The sequence below is a fragment of the Orycteropus afer genome, unplaced genomic scaffold, assembly GCF_000298275.1.
Source record: "Orycteropus afer afer isolate SDZICR_OR568_19922 unplaced genomic scaffold, OryAfe1.0 scaffold00163, whole genome shotgun sequence".
Classification (NCBI taxonomy): domain Eukaryota; kingdom Metazoa; phylum Chordata; class Mammalia; order Tubulidentata; family Orycteropodidae; genus Orycteropus; species Orycteropus afer.
The window spans coordinates 4,486,472-4,491,284 of record NW_006921750.1 but is presented as its reverse complement, the minus strand read 5'-3'; the positions used below and the strand labels follow the sequence as shown (position 1 = coordinate 4,491,284).

Below are 4,813 nucleotides of genomic sequence, written 5' to 3'. Positions count from 1 at the left end.
CTGAGGAGTGGCTGGTGGGTTTGAACCACCAGCCTTCTGGTGAGCAGTCAAGTGCCTTAGGCACTATGCTACCAGAGCTCCCTTATATTTAAGTATAAATATTCTCATTCAACTCACTCATTTTCACTGAACAATTGACATCTAATATTCCTAATCTGTTCATTTAACAACCATTACCTCATTCATCAGTTCTCCCTATATTTTTTTATAAATATTAGCTCATTTTTAGAGATATATATATCTTTATTATCTCTGAGTATCCTGGCCATGTTTATTTTAAATTATCAGAATGTTTCATAAAGAGCTGTAATTTCCTCATGTATTTTGAATATTAGGATTCAGGCTCATTGGGAGGGTGTTTGTAGTGGAGGTTTGAGTGATTTTCTCTTTCACATATGTGAACCACTTCAGTTGTCTCCGCATGGTTTCCTTTGGGCACCCAGTAGTGAACCAGTTTTTAAAACAGCCTTGGGACTTTTTTCCATTGTTATAGCAGGATAAATTTAGCTATAGAGTCAATGGTTGGAAAATGGAATTTTGTAAAAAAATAAAAATAAAGGGAATAATTTAAAAATATGTTATCATAGCAAAGCTGTAGCATATTATAAGGCCATAAAAATGTAACTTATCCTTTTAAATATTACTATCAGTAAAATTGAAAGTAGAAATAAACACATCCACAAACACTTTAGGGGAAAAACAAGGCAAAACAAAGCAAATAAATAAAAACCAAAGCAAACCTGCATTTGGCTAGCAGCTCCACTGCAGTACAAAGAAAAAAGATGGAAACCCACTACAATGAAAACTAAGTTGGCCATCAGCCTTGTTCCAGACCCTGGAACACCTTGGAACTGCTGGCTTGAAACAGACGTCATGTAGAAAATGAAAGGAAGCTCCTTTGCATCTCTCACAGCATGTGTTTCAGGCACAAAACTAGGTGTTCCAAAGCCTGACTACTGTTTTCTGTGAGTGCTGGAATTCTGTTCCTTTTCCCCTGTTATTTCTGCCCTCTTGCCAAATGACTACTTTTATAAGAAAAGGAAGATACTAAGAAAATGATGATGCAAAATAAGTAAAGTGTATGTGTTGGGGTGGAGTGCAGAGGGGGAGAGGACTCCTAAAGAAGCATGAATGTGTGTGTTAGGTGGAGTGTATGTGGAGGCATGTGTGTGGGAGGTGTATGAATGTCTGTGCATGTGTAAAGGTGTGCTCGTTGAGGTTGTTGAGAGACTATTACACTGCATTCTGTGTAGGTATAAGGCAGAAAAAAATCTGTTAGTACACTTGTTGGACATTATAATATATTCACAGTTTAAAATCTTGAGTTCTAATTACCTGAGAAGTAGCTAGTAGGATGGGGGAAAATGCTGCATGACTGGTGCAGAGTGAATTAGTAAATATCTGCTAGAAACATAAATTGGCTTTAAGTTGTGAGAACATTTCTCTCAACTATACATCTAATATATGAACAATAATGTATGTGGACAGACAGACAATGTTTGACCTGTCTTTTCAGACATATGCACTCAGATCAGTTAGAAGCAAAAAGTGCATGCCCCCACACATATGCATATGCACACTTGCACATGCATGAACACATATGTGCTCACATCCATACTCTCTGGACTTCATCTATTCTCCAGAGCCTTAACTACATCCCATTCCAGTTACTGCTGCTTTGACTATCTAAGTATGTCTGGCTGTGTTGCTGCCTAGAATAGACAATTCTACTCTATGAGTAAAGAATCAGCAGTGATGCTATATTCCAGTGTCTGTTTTCCAGCAAACCTTGAAATAAACAAATCCTGAAGGGAAATATTTGAACTTCTCAAAAAAAAAAAAGATTTTATTCTGATGATATAGAGAAAGATTGTATCTGTGGAAAAGATTTACTACAGGATCCAAAAGAAAACTTCAATCTTAATAAAATTCAAGCACAAAAACACCTCCATACAAACACAAACACATCATGGCTTTTGTACAACCACAGCCAAATACAAAATATAGAAGACAGAAAAAAGCAACAAAGTCTATGGATGGGAAGTGAAAGGGGACATGAGATACAGAGAAGACTGCAATGGAAAACTATACTAAAAATTTAAATTCTAGAGGACCCACACTGAAAAAAGTTTAATGAACATTAGTAAGGAAATAATAATAATAATAAAACATTAATTAGAAGGTACTGAAAATAGAAGTGTGTGTAAATGGCAGATATAACCCATTGCTGTCAAATCAATTCCAACTCATGATTCTACAAAACAGAGCAGAACTTCCCCATGGGGTTTCCAAAGCTGTAACCTTTACAGGAGTAGATCACCAGGTCTTTCTCCTTGAATACATGGTGGAGTCAAATGATTGACCTTTCAGTTAGTAGCCAGACACTTAAACATTGTGCCACCAGGGCTCCTTAATGATAGATATGGATGACAGAAAATGGAGAGCTTATATATGAAGAATTATTATTGTTAAAGGGGAATGCAAATACTAAAAGACAAGTTATTAGAAAACTCTTCTCATCAAAAAAAAGTCTCACTCAGTTTTAGGCATGTCCTTCCAGAAACAAGGAGCCCTAGTGGCACAGTGGTTAAAGTGCTTGGCTGCTAACCAAAAGGTCAGTAGTGTGAAACTATCAGTTACTCTGCAGGATAAAGATATGGCAGTCCACTTCTGTAAAGATTTATAACCTTGGAAACCTTATAGGGCAGTTCTACTTTGCCTTCTAGGGCCACACACAAGTTGGAATCAACTTGATGACAGTGGGTTTGGTTTGGTTTTTGAGAAACAACCCCACCCAGATACTCAAGGCCTGCTCTGGCCTCTGACACTTCTCTAACACATCACTCCAGGAATCAAGTAAACCTCATATCCTGACAGGACTGAAAATCGAACCTTAAGACACCCTTTTGAACATCCTCTCTTTTTGAAGACTGGCTGAAGTGTCTGTCTCACAGAAAAATTTTCTCTTCTTCCATCTTCTAGGGTTCTGTGCCTGCTCCCAATGGACTTTGCACTTCTCCTTATTTATCTCTAATCACAATACATTTTAATTCTTCATTTACTTATAAGCTCTTCTATTATGAAATCCCCACTAGATTATAAACTGCATGAAAGAGAAATCTGTTTTCCACTCTAATCCCAGATGATATCAAAGTCTAGGCAATAATTCTAAAGAAAGAAAGTAAATTAATTTTATATTGATGAAGGTAAAATACCTGAAATATTACTTGTTGTTGTTGTTATGTGCCATCAAGTCAGACCTGACTCATAGTGACCCTTCCTTGGGTTTCTGAGGTGGTATCACTACGGAAGTAGATTGCCCAAACTTCCTTCCAAGGAGTGGCTGGTGGGTTTGAACTGCCAGCCTTCTGGTTTAGCAGTCAAGTGCCTTAGGCACTATGCTACCAGAGCTCCCTTACTTAATGAAATATAATGAGCTGAACCACATGACATAAAAATGTCAGTTCACTTATCCAAGAGAAATTTAAGGACTTACTGCCATGTGTGTGACACAAATAACAAAGGGACACAAGAAAGGATAAAGTTTAAGAGAAGAAAGGTTGAGTAATGTCATATCAGCAATTGTTATCAAAAAAGAGCATGGTAGTCATTTTGAGGGTCTAGGGAATTGAAGATAACTGAAGGTGGGGATCAGTTTGAAAGGGTCTATTCCAGCAGCACCATGGAAAATGAATTTGTGATTATCTTCTTACCTGATTATAAAAAAACAATGCAGTTTTAAAAAGTCCCCATGATAATACCAGAAAGATGTTTACTTGTGTTTTATTGATTATGCAAAAGCATATATTTAGTGGCAAGATGGTGGAATAGGTAGACAAACTACACAGACCTTCTTCAACAAAGAAAAGGGGAAACAATTAACACAGATACAGAAGATAATCCTGGAGACCTGAGCTTTGAAAGAAGAATACAGAAGTGTACTAAACTCCAAGTGGTAGAAGAACCTGCATGAAAACACCAAAAAAGGAGTCATATGGAGCTGAGGTCTATCAGTGATTCTGACAGCACAGACAGGTTAGATATTGCCAAGTGGTGTTAGGACTTAAGAATTAACTTGAAAATCAGCCTTGCTAGCCAGCGGCTGCATGGAGGACTGCACTAGTAGCTGGTGAATAAAAGGAGAAGCAGTGAAGAGGGAGATGGGGTGAGCTTGGGATTTTGCCTATCCAGAGGGGACAGCCATTTTCAATGTGTACATGCAGTTGGACCATTTTGGATATTTAAAGCAACAGCATTCTCTCAGATTCCAAGGACCTAAGGATAAGCTTCACTGGCCAGGAACCACAAGGACATTCCAGACATGAACAAATGGAAAGGTGTGATATTCCCCTTATTACTCTTATACCCCACACTCTCTTGGTGAATGGAGGTGTAGCTATCTCTCACTCCCACCCACCTTCTGGGCTGGCAGGAATTCGATCTCAGTCTGTGTGCTCTGACAGAGCCTGTGTGCCCTGCCTGGCCCTGCCCAGATTTTTTTCCTTTCTTTCTTTCTTTTCTTTTTTTAGTTTGTTTTTGTCTGTTTTAAAATTATTCCTGTTACTATTATTTTGTCCTTATTATTATTATTTATTATTCTTCCTTTCCTAGGTTCTACTTTTCAGGTTCTCCCTCTTCCCTGTTCCTGATTCCCATTTTTTACTTTCTCGTGGTTAACACCATTCCTTGCTTTTCTTTTTGCATTTTTCCCATTTATTTTTTCATTATCCTCCCACTCTACTTCTTTTCTCTTATTGCCCCCTCCCCAGATATTATAGGGTTTTTTTGCTTTTGCTTTGTTTTTCCTTTTTTT

At 37.8% G+C, this 4,813-nt stretch overlaps 1 protein-coding gene across 1 annotated transcript in view; it reads right to left on the bottom strand.

Moving 5' to 3' along the window:
* Positions 1-4,813, bottom strand: part of NRG3 (neuregulin 3) — a 2,137,828-nt gene that overhangs the window by 1,430,589 nt on the left and 702,426 nt on the right. The window lies entirely within an intron of this gene.